This window comes from Phyllopteryx taeniolatus, chromosome 5 (genome assembly GCF_024500385.1).
Source record: "Phyllopteryx taeniolatus isolate TA_2022b chromosome 5, UOR_Ptae_1.2, whole genome shotgun sequence".
Classification (NCBI taxonomy): Eukaryota; Metazoa; Chordata; class Actinopteri; order Syngnathiformes; family Syngnathidae; genus Phyllopteryx; species Phyllopteryx taeniolatus.
In genome coordinates, this window is record NC_084506.1 from 18,967,096 (window position 1) to 18,984,878 (window position 17,783).

The window sequence follows — 17,783 nt, forward strand, 5'->3', positions numbered from 1 at the left end:
GAGTTTGACACATCACAATTTAACCCAACTGAGCCCAGTAGAACAGAGCTACACAACTGACAAGCCAACAACGAGCGAATGAATGATTTTGGGCAATACAAACGAGCATTTATCAATGTTTCGGTTGGGAAGGAATGTGCAGTGTTAGAGACTTTATTTGAAGTCGAACATCACTTTTTAACTTGTCATGTTCTGATTTACTTAAGTTAGGCTTCATTTGCATGTTCAGTGCTACTTGAAATTTAGGCTTTATGCCTACATTTTTTTGTTTTTAAAAAGTTCAAGTCCAAATATTAGAAACTTATTGCATATTATACAATTTATTGTACTTGTACACTACAACCAAAATTCAAAAGAAAGGTACTAAATTAATATGCTTGTCTGTGTTAATTAAAACAACTTTAAGCATGTGTAGTTCTGCTCTGCCACATTCCAGATTGAACCGCATCGTCTTGAAGTGTTCAACGGTGCACTTTTAGTGGAATTCTCAATTTGTGGCTGGTGAAAAGTGCCGAATGTTTCTTATTCTGACCTGAGTCTGGGAATGAGCAGCTTCCCACTCGCTGCTACAGAGCGCCCTGGGGCCAAACCTTTCTCTTTCTCCCGTGACAGAAACGGCTTCTTGACAGATATTTATCATTTAAGTACAAGCGCTCCATTCCAGCTCTAATTCATATCTCTGCCGCTTTTCCTGAAGCCCAGCAGAGAATGAGGATCCTTCCAAATATCAGTGGGGAAACAAGGTTCCTCATAGCATATGTAAAGAATAATAAATGCTGTCTATTTTGCTTTTATTTTATTATTGGTTTGGCCATTAACTAGAGAGAAAAAACAAAGTTTGCCATCTTTCACTCCAGTCACCGCAATGACCTTGGTAATTGCATTTCTGGCTCTCTAAAAATATTTCCTATTGTTACACAGCTGCAATAGCTTACCATGGGAGTACAATTTAAATGATTTAAGCAATATATTGCTTTGTGAGTGGGACTCTATTAATAATAATCAGACTCATTCTTCTATAGTTTATCACTGCCTTTTGAAGAGAAGGGTCGATTTGGGCCTTTAATGAAGGAGGATGAGAAGCTGAATAGAAATATCTATACTGGCCTCTATATGTAGGTTATAAAAAAAACTATATTATTAATCTCATAGAGATTTAGAGTGGGTGAAAAAAGTCTACAGATCACATTCAAATGCTAGGTTTTTGATATAAAAATATGGGAGCCAAATAAATCATTTCAAAACTTTCCCCCCCACCATTAATGTGATCTATAACCTGTACAACTCAATTGGGGGAAATTGTCTTCAAGAGGGGATGTTGCATAAGTATGCTCACATTTTTATCACAGGGAATTTGGCTGTGGTCAGAATCAACCAATCCCATTCAAACTCATGTTAGAGTGCCTCTGATTCAGCCCAAATTAAGTTGAGCTGTTCTAGTAGACTTTCCATGACATTGTTTTGCTTTCACACAGAAGCCTAATGTTCATAATTCCCTCCACCTTGATTAAGGACCCAGGTCCAGCTGAATAAGAACATCCCCAAAGGTTGATGCTACAATTACCTTGGTTCAATGTGTAGGAATAGTGTTTTTTTTTTTTTTTTTTTTTTTTATTTTATTTTTTTTAAGTGCTGGGTGTGCACCAAACATACCTTTTGGAATTATGGTCAAAAGGTTCAATCTCGGTTTCATGGGATCATAACACATTTTGGAGATTTGAAGTATTCATTGCTAAAACGAGACTATTTATACATCAAAGGTGTCCCACCCCTCCCCATCTTGGCTGCAAACAAGTGGATCAAAATACCAGAATATGAGAGAGCTATTTTTAGAACCACCACCTCAGCCGGCCTTGACAGCTGCTCTATGCAGTTGACATCACCTGACAGTCAAGCAAACAATTTAGTGGATGAAGAAGAGTTCAAAGCAAAGTCGTTTCGGAACGCTCAACTCCTTTTAGGATTTGATTTGATGATTTTTTATTTTATTTTTTCTCTCTCCCCCCTCAACATCTTCAGGTTGTACATAATTCGAAGTCCGTAGGGTTCCCACGTAGACAGAATAACTGCATAGCGTAACGGGTCTTATGCTTTGTTCAATCAAACAACACCATTCCTTCCTTGACATCGCGACCTATCATTAAAAGCTCAGGTTAATTAATTGATTCGCACTAACAAGCAATATTGACCAACAAACTCTCTCCTTTTCTGCTCGCATGGCCTATGAAATCAATAGAGCTCTCGCTTTGATTTATACCAAATAATCCCTGGAAGTTTAGGACCTACCTCCATCATTGAGCAATGGCATTGAACAACTTTTATTGAACAGCGTTACCTTTGTTAAAGCATTTCAAAATTTATTGGATGGAGAAATAAAACCGTTTGGCTCATAATTGTGACGAGAACATTGCAAGAACGCGGATAAATCCATTAAAAATGGCTCCAATGGCTAAATGAAGTTTCTATTCATTGTTTCTGCACCAAGTCACAAAAAATATGGAGCTCTTTTTATGTATTTCTTTTCATTATTACAAGCAGGTTACAAGTTCATTGAAGCAGGTAGCGTGCACTCAACAGGAAACGCTCCATTTTCGTTGCCTCGCTGGCTCACTGGTGGGTATACCCATAATGCACTGTTTTAAATTGTTAAAACAATAAATTGTTAATATTGCGGGACAGTCCCTACCTGTCCTTTTTTTGCTTTTAAAAAAGAAAAGCAAATGAATTTCTGGATTAATAGCATTTTGGAAAAAAAATATGATTTGATGATCAAAAGTGTTGTGGGAATTCTTGAACACGTTCAGACTGAGAAAACAAAATATTTTAACAGGATAACATGTTTGTGTAATTTGCAGCTCTGGGTGCATGTCATTTTCTTCCCTGTGAATTGTCCAGAAGGATTGATGGCATTTTGAAAAAGAGCTCGTCATAGATACAGCACTTTAATTCACCTGTGTCAAACTCCAGGCCCGGGGCCACATCCGGCCCATCACATCATTTTATGTGACCTGTGAAAGAAAATCTTTTGCGTCAACTTACATGATTCTTGCTCAAATCTGTACCAAAATTTCTAATTGTCATACCTGTATGGAATAAATTAAACGATATAGTTCATTTTTTTTTTTTGTAACCAAACCTCTTTTTACAGTAACTGTGATATGAAATTGAGTTGAATAAACTATTATCCTTGGCTTCTGATTTCAAAACTACTTATCCATCAATTTGTGTATATGTGATACTACGATGAGGTGATGATACATTTATATGGTTTCACAGTCATAACAGCCCTCTGAGGGAAACCGTACCTAAGATGTGGCTCGTGATACAACTGTGTTTTGACTCCTGCTTTAATTAATTTGAAATGTCTAAACTCAGTTGTATTACCTTTTTGCCATTTGAACTGTGCACATAGAAGCTCTTTTAAACATGACATTTTTGTCTTCCCGTAAATAAACAAGCGTGCCTACTGGAGTCTGTGGAGATAATGGTGAAGAAACCCAACAACTCCCCACTTCTATTATAAATGTACCCTGGAGTGTTGGAAGTCCAACTGTCTGATTTTTCACTGATGAGCATTTGGGGAATACACCTTTTTTTTTTTTTTTCTTTCCCCATTTTATGCCGTTGGAAATGTCACCTAAATAAGAGAGATGAATGGAACTGAAACATTTAGAGCACAACTTCACCTCCAAGCAAAAGCCTGTCAGTTTTCAACTCTATTCCATTGTCATCTTGAATGCAAAATCTTAAAGCCTCGTACACAGCCACTGTGGAAATTATTTCACAATACGCTAAAAAAAGAGAGAAATCATCATGGAATGCGCGTACAGCATTGAGAAGAACATACAAATAATAGATAAGACTCCAGTGTCACTTATAAAAGATTTAAACGCGTTTGCTTTCTAATACATGACCATGACCATTATTTTTAAATTTTGTATGACCATGTTACTTTATAATCACCTGTACAGATAGTTTTAATGAGGGTGATATTTTGACCCAGTAATTCATTGTCCATGATATCCTATGGAGAAAAATCAATTTTCTATAATTTCGTTTTTTTTTTTTTAAACTAGAAGCACTTTTTTTGCTCCCCACTTAGAGAATTCACTGGGTCCAAAATAATAATAACTAGACTGGCAACGTATTTTTCCGCAACGTGCTCCCAGACATTTCCTGCACAGCACTGCGAATCCTTGCAATCTGTTTACATCGCTAGGAGTGTCCGTATATGGGGTGTATACATTTACATTCACTATACTCCACTATTGAGTCTTCTGTATCTTTTTCTGAATACAGTAGCAGTTGAGTTGTTCAATGCAGCCATTTATGGAATGTCTCAATTGTATTGTGTGGCCTGCAAGTGTTTTGAAGGGGTCATAAGTATGCACCCCTCCCCCCCCAACACACGCACACAATTTCAAACATTTCGTGTTTTGTCCTCTGTGACATGCTTTTGTCAAAATACCACCAGGAACTATTTTTGATCTTGCTGAAAATTAGCGTTTTTAACATCTATCATCAAATAAATATAAATATCATACAAAGTTAACACAAGTAAACATAAAATGCAGTTTTTGAATGATGGCTTTATTAATTCAGAAAAAATATATATTTAAAGGTACCTGGCCCTGTGGGAAAAAGTAATGGCTCCCCAATTGGTTGGGCCAATTTATTTGGGCCGATTTTTTTTTTTTTTTTAATCTCTGTGGAGATATACCGGTAATGCCCCATTCTACCTTGCAGAGTTGTTTTAATTCAGCAACAGTAGAGGGTTTGTGAGCATGGCCTCTTTAAGGTCATGCCACAGCATTTCAATTGGATTCAAATCCCGACTTTGACTAAGCCACTCCAAAATGTTTTTTTTTATTGTTGTTGTTGACTTGCCAGTGTTTTTTGGCTTGTTGTACCACTGCATAGCACAAGTGCCCTTCAGCTTTTGGTAACAAACTGATGGCCGAACATTCTCCTGCAGGATTTTCTGGGAAAGAGCAGAATTCATGGTTCCATCAATTGCGGCTAGTTGTCCAGGTCCTGAAGTAGTAGAGCAGCCCAGGCCATCACATTACCTCCACCATCTTAGACTGTTGGTATTATGTTCTTTTCTGAAATACTGTTACATTTACACCACATGTAACAAGACGCAGACCTTGCAAAAATTTCAACTTTTGTGTCATTAGTCCATAGAACAGGGTTCACCAACATGGTGCCCGTGGGCACCAAGTAGCCCCAAGGACCATGGGTAGCGCGTGGGCCTTAACTAAATATTGTGACATTTGACATTGTGCTTTCCTTGGAATGTTGTCACCATTTGAAAATATAAACACTTGCAGAGATTTATAAAAATGTAACCATTATTTTTGGATTATGGCTGTTGTTTGTTGTTTCCATTTGAGAAGGGGGCCAATACTACTTCACAGCGCTGTAAGTTAGCTCCACTGTTGCATAACAGCTGAGGGGAAGTGGAGAACCGCTCGGTTCATTTTCAGAAATGGGAAAATAACAAAACTTTGATTCGGTTATTTAATCTTACACATGATGGCTAGACTCCAGAGACCCTACCATTTTACAATTAAAAACTATTTGTGTTATTTCCCCTTTTAAATGTGGACTTGTCACCTTATATGACACTGCACAGTTGCTTGTTTCAAACTGGTATTTTCTGGTTGGTTGGTTTGCACCAGTGCAGTACTCACTGGAAATACATTGAAATCTTTCAAATTGAGTGAGAGTCCCTTAAAGTCATGGCTGGAATTTGCTCGCTTGCATATTTTGCTGGACATGAACTTTCCATCCCAGGAGCACATCCTTTGGGAGAGTGCATGCTTTCAGCCCAGCGCTCATGCCAGTGTGCAGGAAAAGGAATATGCATGTGCTAGGACTTAACATGAGGTTTAAATGAAGGTTAGAGTCACTCCTAAGGCACACATGACGCCTCAGTGGAAACGATGGGCCCCAGACTTCACCATAAGCCAAGTTTGCTATCGAGGGATCTTACGAATGCATCTTTGATGACTCAGTCGGCCATGTTTTAGTCCACTTTGTACATGCGTGCATTTACAGTACACTTCTACAAGAGCCTGAGTGCCTCTTACAAAGTTGACCTTCCTTCAACATGGATATATGCAGGAAAGTGCTTTTTGCGAAGGAACAAAAAAAAAATCCCATCACAATCTATAAACGAGTGTATAAAGACCTTTGTTGTTGGGAAATTTTTTTTTTTTAACTGTTTTGTTTTTCCATCTTTTTTTGGGAACCTGTTTACGAGTAGGAAGGCTCTGGGCTTGTCTTCTTTTACAACTTCATGACAATGGAAAGGAAAAAAAGTGACAAACTCTGGCTTTGCCATTAATTTTGATTGATTACAAAAAAAATATCGACGTTGTGAGCTGAAAACCAAGAGAGAGACACAGGCACATTTGGACACATTACGTTGTTGTTAGTTATCATTCCTCGTCCTTGGTTTGTTTTAACAGTAGGCAACAATCTGAACGCAAGCTACTGAGACCTCTACAGGACTGAAGTGGAACAGCAGCAAATGTTGCCCATCTCAAATCATCTTTCCCCATTGAAATGAATGGAAATGCAATTAAGCCGTTCTAGACTCTCAAAAACAAGCAATTTTTGTAATGGATTTTTAAAATTAATAACCAAAATGTATAATGCATCTCAAGATACAACTGTATGTGAATTGAAAAACAGATTCTCTAATTACAGTCTATTTTATTCATTTTTGTCCCAATGGAATCTCACACAAAAAGAAAACAAATACAATCTTGACATCTGAAAATCTCATTGTGATAGTTCCTAAAATTCTACTATAATACTTGTGGAAATGTGTACTTTTAATTTTCTTTTAACACATTTCAGTGTTCATATATTTATGTAGTATTTTCTGATGTACTGTATAGGGGCCTGCGCACTTTATTTTATGTTTTTGTTTCGTTCCAGATGAATAGCATCTTGACAAAGACTCTAAATCCCCACAAGCCTTTTCTTTATGGCGCCTCATCCTGAATGTCACGTTCATTGTAAGAAGCCCAATTGCCCATATTCCGAGGTGTAAACTCTCCAGTGTGAGGCACCTTTCGAGCACAAGTGCCTGCACATTTGATTCAAAACAAGCAAGTTCAATTAGGTGCTTAAATATTCATTCATCACTCTCATTACTGAAACTAAAGAGGCCTTCAGTATGGATTTAAAAAAGCCAGTAAACAGTCTGTGCCTGCTGGTTGAAGATAGTCTGTACACTCAACCAAGTCCAATCAAAGGATGTGACTCACATTGCTCCAAACAACAACTTGTGTGGTGTGTGGCTGCCCTCTCTCAAAACTGTTTCTATCAGCTCATTCAAGTCATTCAAATATGGCTTCCAATGTGCAATATTATGCATACATATTTTGCCACGATATGTTAGCATTTATTCTCAGTCTCCTAAATGTGTATACAATGGGCCGAAATTACTTTTCCAACTCCCTTCACAACAAGAAGCATTTTGACAGGCTTCAAGCTGTTTGTCACTCCCTGTTGAAATGTACTCTCAAAATTAAACTTAAAACAGGATTGCACATTAACTTTGTCTTAATGGTATGCTATCTTAATGCTAACAATGCAAAACAATATGGACGGGCTAACGGATGACTTCTATGGGGCAGCTGTTATAAAGCTTTAAGCAAAGGATATTTGAACACAACCATGGATAAATGCATGTAGACAGACAATATAACAATACACACAGGAATGTATTCGACTGTTACTGCACCTGGCTTCCTGAGTCACTTGCAGTAGTTGTGAAACTCTTCTTTGTTTGTATTTGCGTGACTTTGTTGAAGTTGCACACACCAGAAGGAGCTGCAACGAATGAATCATGATGCACAAACTTTAATTATTTACATTGTTTAATTGTTAGCAGTAGCTATGACTTGTTTTCATAAACTAAAATAATATAGAGTGCTGTTTTCCTTTTTAAAAACGCATCACACTTCTTTTGTTGGCTTTTTGGGGGGGGTGTGCTTGACTGGATTAATGGCATTTCCAATCATTTTAATGGGGAAAGTTGAATTGAGATACAAGTTATGAGTGGGGTCACAAAACAAGTTAAACTCGTATCTCAAGGCACCACTGTATATATTAGTCAAAATGCTTCCCACTTAGTACAAATTATACAAATAAAACATACTGTAGCTCTCTATCCTAATCCCTATCTTGTGTCTTTGAGTCAAAATTGTTTTGCTTCTTTAACGGTCTGTCGAGTTAAATATCTGTTATCCCAAATTTGCCTCATCTTTTTCAAATTTCCAATCGATTTTACTAAGTTAGGAGTAACATGAGAAGCCTACATCTTGCACCCCCCCCCCAAAAAAATAAAAACATTAAATATATTTTTTAGATGCATCTTTAAATTTATAGCAGTCATTTAAAGGACAGAAATGCACCATTGGAAAATGTGTTAATTACGCCTGTGCTGCCAATACAGAGATTACCGTGTTCTCTTTATCCACTGCTGTTTGTGTGTACAAATTCTCTGAGATGGCGAGACCTTTTCAGGGGCTGTTAGCATTTAGAAGGAAAGTGTCTATTATGGGATGTGTTTACGCTCAGGGGGGCTTCTCGCTGGATCCTTTCACGAGCTCGGAGGCAGTCACGAGAACTTTTGAGCGGAATGAACAGCCAGTAGTGTAAGTACGTCTCAATGAATTTTGTGGCCCCTCAATGGCCAGGATATTCCTCCAGAAGCCAAAGCTAGCATTTCCAGTTTGTTTGTTGATGTATTATTTAGTCGAGACGCCGGTTGATTAAAATGATTACGCGGCTGACCTTATAGCTTTATCCATTACAAAAAAATTGTTTCAATAGTCCTAGTACAACTGAAATAATGTAACAATATTACAAGAAAAATATGTAAATTTAAAAGAAAAATCAAGATTTTATGGGAAGAAAATAGTGATATTGCTATAATAAGAAAAGTTAAGAGGAACAAAACAATTCTGATAACGAATTTATATTCCCAGAAAAAAAATCCTAAATTTTATGAATGCACAAACCAACACCACAGCAACCCTAATCAAATGAAAATCGTTTTTCAAGAATAAAGTTAACATCAATTCTAAGTCGTGTTCATACAAGAAAAAATAGCACACTCTACGTAATACTGCCTCAAATACACCAGATGATATGATTGACTTCTACAGTATAGGTGTCGTTCCACTCAATGCTGCTCCCCAAAATGAGTTTTCACAAACTAGATGTGCATAAAGAATCGGCATTGCATGAATCGTAAAGCTTTCCCAGCACCGGCTCGGTGTGTGTAGGTGGCCGTGACTAACTATAACAAACAAATATTCAAGAAGACCTGTGAATCCAAATTGACATTTCTTATTTTAAAAGGAGGCTGCCATAGTTTCTGGATATGATGTTTGCTTTTCCGTTCATGTGCACCGAGCCACACGGAGACAGCATACAGGTTCATCTTCATAATTAAAAAGCCGGTAGATTAACTGGCATGCGGAGGCAGTCGTGCTAATCCTCTGTTTGAAAGTGCTCCAACATGACGAACACCACTGGATGTTACTCACTTGATACAGGATAATGCATGTCTTATTTGTTTTGCCCAAGTGGTTATAAGAGGCGTGGCTTGATTTACAAGTTTAATTTGTTTCGTGAACATGTTCGTGACTGAAATCACTTGTCTCTCGAATCATCCATCCATCCATCAATTTTCTGAGCCGCTTCTCCTCACTAGGTTCACGGGCGTGTTGGAGCCTATCCCAGCTATCATTGGGCAGAAGGCAGGGGACACCCTGAACTGGTCTCCAGCCAATCACAGGGCACATATAAGCAAACAACCATTCACACCTACGGGCAATTGAGAGTCTTTGATTAACCTACCATGCATGTTTTTGGGATGTGGGAGGAAACCGGAGTGCCCGGAGAAAACCCACGCAGGCACGGGGAGAACATGCAAACTCCCCACAGGCGGGGCCGGGGATTGAACCCCGGTCCTCAGAACTGTGAGGCAGACATTCTAACCAGTCGTTCACCGTGCCGCCTCTTTCAAATAGACTTATCTATCCATCCATCCATCCATTTTCTGAGCCGCTTCTCCTCACTAGGGTCGCGGGCGTGCTGGAGCCTATCCCGGCTATCATCGGGCAGGAGGCGGGGTACACCCTGAACTGGTTGCCAGGCAATCGCAGGGCACAAACAAACAACGATTCACATTCACACCTACGGGCAATTTAGAGTGTTCAATTAACGTGCATGTTTTTGGGATGTGGGAGGAAACCGGAGTGCCCGGAGAAAACCCACACAGGCACGGGGAGAACATGCAAACTCCACGCAGGCGGGGATTGAACCCGGGTCCTCAGAACTGTGAGGCTGACGCTCTAACCAGTCGGCCACTGTGCTTCGACTTATCTAATTAAAATGAATTGAAATGCCATCTGTTCAAATAATTTAAAGAAAAATAGCACTGTACAGCATTGTAATGTTTTAAAACCTGCAGTAATAACAGTAACAGCAATTTTTTTTTTTCCCACTTCACTTTCAATTCATTTAATGTATTTTTTTTCCCCCCCCCTTTCTTGCCATGCTTTCCTCACTTTCAGCAGCTCCTTCAAGTTTTCACGGACAGAGGGCCGCAGCTTAGAATTTTTTTGAACACCCTGCACAAAACGTAACAAATGGACTTACACTGCAAGGTAACCGTGTGAACTGATGGTGGCCAGATGTTGTGATGTTTGCTGTCACCATCTACTGGCGCAGTGCCTCAACCTCAGTCGTAAGTTACATTTTTGCTTGCAACACAAAGCAAAAAAATAAAATAAAAAATGACCGAGGCAAGGGAAGTTGTAAATTGGGACATTTGTAAGTCAAGGTATTAACTACGGTAGGGATTTTTTTTTTCCCTCTGGTGTTTTGAGTTTTTACCCTTTTGGAGGACCTTTTTGCTGAGACCAAAGTTTCTGACACTGGGCAGCACATTTCATTCGTTGATAGTCTTTGTTTCATTATAGCCTGCACAGATCCAATACAGCCAGTGCCGGATGGAACAAAGCAGCCCCAGATTATAGCCGAATCTCCTCACTGTTTATTACCGTACCCTTCTAACCTGAGACAGCTGGAGCAGTTTGCTTACATGGAGTGTCCCAAAACACGTCTACAGAAATGTTTTATTGCAGTGATTGCCTCTAAAATGGTACTGTACTCGTACTTTTTTTCTTTTTTCTTTGCATGCCTGTTTAAACGGCTTCAGTGCATGTCGGCCATTCCGCAGTGCTTGCAGGAGTTACTTTAGTATTAGCAGTTAAGCCGTAGATTTGGAGCAGGGTTGCAGAAACGGGAATATTAATTCTCACATATTGAGCTCCATGAGCCTTGTATCGCAGCCAAAGTGTAAAACCTTCATTTTTTCTTTTTTTTTTTTTTTTCTTTTTTAAACTGCACAAGAGGATTTGATTGTAATTCGACACTGCGGATCCTTGTCTCCTGCATTTGAAAGTGCTGGCACGTGCTAATACATGCAAAGCCCATTTCCATATACCGTATGTATGCTGATGCATGGAAAACGTAAATAGAGCTGCAGCACTCACTCGTAAATCCGCCATAGCTCCATTTTTATTTTTTTCAACACTGACGTGATGATTTGCTATCTGCTGCATTAAAATGTTACTTTGCGCCAATGAAGGTCTGTAAATTAGTTTGGACAGGAGACTAATATTGTCCGACTGATGAAATAAATTGCTTGTAAGGCTTTTGCAGTGGTCCAATTTGCTCAGTAGACATCAACAGTAATGTGTAGACTGAAAGTGTAAAAACTGTAATTCACTAACAAAAAGAAAAGCATATTTAATAGCCAAATTAAAATCGTTATGCGTTATTATACGCAGTCATCACTTTGTTTAAAAAAAAAATAAAAAATAATAATCTGTAAACATTCTGACATTATTGATCTTTTCTATCAGACAGGGCTTTGGCCTGAGCATAAAAAAATAATTAGCTCCTTTTTTTTTTTTTTTAAGAGAATATTGGAAGCTTTCCCCCAAAATTTTGCAAATAGACAAATTTGCTAATGGCCAATTTGGTTCACTGCAATAAATGTTAGTCACTGGAAACAATCTTTACAAGTTATGTACAGTTTACAAAATAAATTATTGTTTCCTTTTTTAACTTTTTAAATGTGTAATTGTATGTGTAGTTTGAGGTTGGTTTGTCTAATTGTATTAAATTTTTAAACATTTATTTTCCAATTTATTGTATTTTTAGGCAGCTCAACTCAAAAAATGCTGCCAAACTACTACGTTTACAATAAACAGGAATTTGGCGATACTGAGGAGAATTTCAGAAAGGGCCAAAATAAAAAATAGCATTCCCCCCAAAAAAATTCTGAATAGGTGAATTTGCTAGTTGCAAATCACTAGTTGCGGGAACACGGTAGTGTGTAAGAGGCATAAACTGAAAGTGACCTGGGGCCTCATGTACAAAGACTTGCGTGGATTCCCTACTCAAACATGGCGCACAAATATCAGTGATTCATTAAATACACTGGTTAACAAATGAATTCTGAGTCATTGCCTCGATTACATTGTTGAAATCAAATGTTGCCGGACATGAATTGTTCATCAGTGCTAATTGTTCATGTCTCTGATGTGCAAATTTATGAGAACAGTTTCCCAGCATCACCTCTAAGTGTCGCCTCAGCACCAACAGCTGCAGAAATGTGCGTACGCCAGCAAGGAAGTTGTCGTGAGGCACCGCACAGTTCTACGCTCATTTCACTCTTGATACAGCTGAACTTTGCCGTGAAAAAGAACGTACGTTTTTGTTCGTACACACCTTTTGTACATGAGGCCCCTGGTTCTCTATTCTCTCCCGTCCTGCTGTCTCGTTGTCAACTCTGTGGGGTGTGACATTGGCGTCACTCAAAGTGACAGAATCTAAATCTCAGCACATCATTCACAAGGAAGGGAGAACAATTAGTGACGAGTTCTAGCCTTTTTTTAAAAAATTTTTTTTATTTATCCCCCCCCCCCCCCCCCCCATGTCTCTGTCCTTGTGATGTCTCCTCACCCCGCCAGCTGACTTCCCAGCAGTTCAAAGGTCAGCTCTGTGAAAATGTGCGCGATCTCCTGGGGGTATCGATGTGAGGTTTTCAGGGAATGTCTCTTTTGATTGTGAGGACTCTCGACTGCATTTACCTTGAAGAGACCAAAGCTGATGTTTTTTTGCGAGACGTCCTCCCACGGTGTCCCACACTGGCGTTGGCTTTGTTCACGTTTTTATTTCATCTTTTTACTTTCGCTCCACGCTCCTTCCCTGATGAAAAGCGCTTCGTAAACTTTTTGTGCTAGATGAAGACATTTGTCTCACTCCCTTGTCACATTGTGTACAAACACAGCTGCACCACAAACAGATATGAAAACATTTTTTTGGTCTGTTTTGTCTTCTTGTTAAATGCTCACTGATTGAACTGATTTACAAAGAGCGTAAGTCACACAAAAAAAATAAAAAAATAAAAATAACTGTCTTAATCATGAAATACTTGATGCACCATGAATTTTTTTTTTGACTGTGGATTTTTTCATTAATTTGCAATAGTGGAGCACATAAGGGAAACATTACAATTAAAGTTTGAAATTTGGTACGTATTCTATTTAATATACTATTTAAATCCCACTGTTTAAAAATAAATACCATTGACCAAGCAAAATTCCAAGATGGCGGCCCCAAAACCCAAGATATCCCCCCCAATTTGTGTTTCCTTCTAACTCAAAATTCATTGTTTTAATCCCCATAAATGTACAAAATTTTAATAGAGTTTGATATTAAGTATATTTTGGTACCAAGTGCATCTATGTATCTATTCCGGTTTTGCGATACAGCATATAGGTACTTTTACAGATTAGGGAGAGCAAAAATTGGGTCTATGGCTATATACAGTTATATAACAGTTGAGTCGCTCCAAAAATAGTTAGTATTTAACCATAACCGTTTCTTACGTGCCATCAATATGTAGGATCTTCTTTCAGACCATGTGAAATTCTCTGACTCAAAGTTTATTTGGGATTTTATTATGTTGTATTTATTTGTGAAGTAGAAAATCAATATTTTCCAACTCATGACTGATAAAACATTTTTGTCATCAGAGGTAGACTTTCAGAAGTCCTGTATCTCAAGAACTATAATCGCTACATACATGCTTTTGAGACCATAATGTCCACAGTAGCCACATTCATATTAACTTTAAAACATTTATGCATCAAAGAAAATCTATATTTTCAAAGTTATGGTGCACAGTTATTTTAATTTTTATTTTATGCTCTCCCGAGTGTGTAAAACTACCTTTACTGTCTGCTGTATCTCAAGTACCGTAATAGATACAGACATGCACTTGGTATCCAAATATCCCCACACACTTTTTCGGCACCCACGCATAAATAATTTTTTTCCCCCCGAAATAGTGTTGCAGGCTGTGTCAAATGTTGTTTTTAGTGTGGGCCGCAAATGGCCCACGGGCCAGACTGTGAACACCCTTGCTTTAAATTTAAAAACATGAAAGATCACTTCAGTTTTGTGTGAAAAGATGCTGAAAAACGTGCCTGTGATGATGAGCCACCTTGTTTATAAAAAAAAAAAAAAAAGAACCGGCACCATACATTTTGTAAACGTGATAAATGTGCCTTCTGCATGTACGACAGCATGCGCATACAACACAAACACGCTTGTCTGAGCCCCCATTAGGCCACCGGATGATTACAGATGACAGTTTGGAATGTTTGTGACAGCCGTGTGCATGAGCCGTCAATGCCACGTATTAGCTCGTTGCATGTGCATCCTTAAACAGCCATCGCCAAGATTTAGCACGATTAGTATCTCTAGTGTAAAATCAGGACTGAGGAAATAGGAATTTGTTCTGTGATGAAATCCATATTTTTGCTAATGCTTCCACTAAGTCTACCAGAGGCCAAAATATGTCAATTATTTTATGGTACTGATTATTATGCCTTAAGGGGAAATTTAACTTCACTTGCTTACTACATTTTGTGTTGCACACCAAATACATTAAACTATTTTACCATTTTGTCCGCTGCAGGACTTGAACCGTGACCCTCTGTATAATATAATAATTTGACAGCCAGTGGCGTGTGGACCGGGGACTTCGACCTGGCATGGCCACTTTAGAGCGCCCCGTTGTCGCAGTGAGGAAATGTCGCATGTCTACCCAGTGAGATATATTTAAGTCACCGGAGGCTTTAAGTGGATATACGTATTTTCACGGCTGAATCATGTAGTTGTGTGTAGGCATAGATGCTCGATGGAGCATAAATTTTTACAAGTTGTAGAAGTGGTATTTGGTTGACAGTTGCCAGTTTTACGGGGCGTGGTTTCAGCGGATTCAGTGGACATGCCCACATTTGAGAGTGGAGGAAATGGCTTGATTTTCTCTATTTTGAAGACTCATTTTACATACCATAATTCCGTGTATAATGCGCACCCTCAAAGTTGACCTCAAAATTCTGGAAAACCCTTCTACCTATGTATAATGCATTTTTACAATGCATGATTTTGCTTCTACCCATATGATCAAAACATGAAGTATTATCTGTATTTTGTTTTTTTTCAAAGATACAATACTTTTATTTTTATTGACTTGCTCTTATTTTGAAATTCACAGCCCTACATTTATTTAGTAAATGAGAAAACACACAGTTGTGTTCATATGTTTGATTACCCAGGCAGGATTTGTAAGATGTGTAAAATTATTTTAAGAAAACATGAAGGACCAGGCGAACCAATTTTATTTTAATGGGATTCAAATTAAACTGTCAAGCATTTCAGAAAAACATTATCATTAAACAAAACATAACCATAAAGAAATTAATGACGGTTGTTGTTCAGTCATCAGTCATATTAAAAATAATAATATATTTCACAAATTCTCCCTGGGTATGTAAACTTATGAGCACAATTGCACATGTATGCAGTCATATGTACCCCTGTCATTTTGGAATGAAAGTGTAGTATACACCTTTTTCATAACCTCTAGGTGGCATACTAGAATAAAAGTGTACAACTTTTTCATAACCTCTAGGGGGCGGTGGCACAGTGGAATGAAAGTATACAGCTTTTTCATAACCACTATATGGCGGCATACATTGATAAAATGTAAAAGTCTTTTTCATTTTCTCCTATACCTATGTATAATCCGCACTTTTGACAATATTTTTGATAAAAAATGCGCATTTTATGAGAAATTACAGTACTTGCCAATTTTTTAATCATTGAAATTTGGCAGCATTGTCAACAATATTCTTTTCCATGGTGTGTCAAATTTAGAAGACATTAACTTCAGAGGGGCTTTAAAGACTAAATACAATTTTAAAGATCAGGGCTTTCATGATATATATATATATATATATATATATATATATTTTTTTTTTTTAACTACTAACATGCATTTATTCTAATTTCTGTGGGCTGTACTTTGTACCAACCTATGCAATTAAAAGAGAGGAGTATATGGTGTAAACTCTGTACAGAAACAAAATCAGCTTTTGCTAAACTATTAGCATTCGCGATTATGATTAGCACGCTAGCTATTACCATTTTAGGTAAAAAAAGAACGTTAACTACCATTCAGCTCACTCATATGTCATGTTATATGTACATTACACATCCAATAGTGTCTTAAAAATCACTGAGACACTCCTGTCATTTTTGGCAAATTTTATCAGTGGGCCAACACTACATCTGTCTGCAATAAATGTCCATGTGAAACATTGGTGCGGCGAAAACATCAGTTCCAGGTGGAACTTTTGTTGTTTTTCTTTTCTTTTTTTTTTTTTTTTTGGGTCCCTGCAGAGCTTCAAGGCAGAAATTCTGCGTCGACTTATTTTTGAAGTCGACTGAGCCGAGTTATGCGTTTTTTCTCTTTTCTTTCTCCAGCCCTAAAAGTACATCATAAAAAAAACACAAAAATACAACAAATTGGAAATTTAACAGTAATGCAGCAATTAAATAAATGCTTACTTAACACATTAACAATAAAAAAAAAAAATCTAAATTGGTAATTTAATTAAAAAAAAAAAAAAATGGTTTCCTGAAACGTTTTTTTTTTTTTTCAATACTGTATAAAATGTATTTTTAGCACCTTATTTGACTTTAAATACAGGACATTTAGTAGTACAAGGTGATTTTACTGAACAAATTTTGTAGATTGTATATTCATGACACAAATGAATACCAAAAGACAAAAAAAAAAAAGAAAATCACAGTACTATTTAAAAACTACACAACACCAAAACCACCACAACACAGCTGTCCCACTGCACTCCCAACCCTCAAACCACCATATATCTATAAACATGAGTTCCTTTACGAAGTGGCTGACTAACAGACAGAAAACAGTGCATTAAATCTTAAAAATAAATCTTAAAACATTCACTGGAAGAAAGCATTTTTTTAGGCTCAAAGTACTTTGCTAGACATTGCCCTTTACACTTAAATTTTGTTTTGCATGGATTTATTTTCTTGCAAACTCCCCAGCATATTTAGATAAACAACAGGAAGAAACGTGCCAGCACTCTGATTGTGTATTCTGCTGGGTCAGTTTTGCATGGACCGTCTACATACTGAATAAACATTGTGAATTATAAATGACATGCTTATAGGGAATGTTTTGTGTGTTGAAAAAAAACAAAAAATGTTTGTACTATAGGGAACTATTCATTTGGACATCATCCTTTCAAAGAAGAGTGCTTTTTCATATTGTCGTGCTGATGATT

The 17,783-nt window shown here is 37.6% G+C and overlaps 2 long non-coding RNA genes across 2 annotated transcripts in view; both read left to right on the forward strand.

Moving 5' to 3' along the window:
- The window catches only part of LOC133477994 (uncharacterized), a 30,870-nt gene extending 18,757 nt beyond the window's left edge, over positions 1 to 12,113 (forward strand). The window contains exons 3-4 of the long non-coding RNA XR_009788538.1: positions 8,602 to 8,678; positions 10,608 to 12,113. This is a non-coding gene — a long non-coding RNA (uncharacterized LOC133477994). The remainder of the gene's footprint in view (positions 1 to 8,601; positions 8,679 to 10,607) is intronic.
- The window catches only part of LOC133477993 (uncharacterized), a 230,704-nt gene that overhangs the window by 203,168 nt on the left and 9,753 nt on the right, over positions 1 to 17,783 (forward strand). The window lies entirely within an intron of this gene.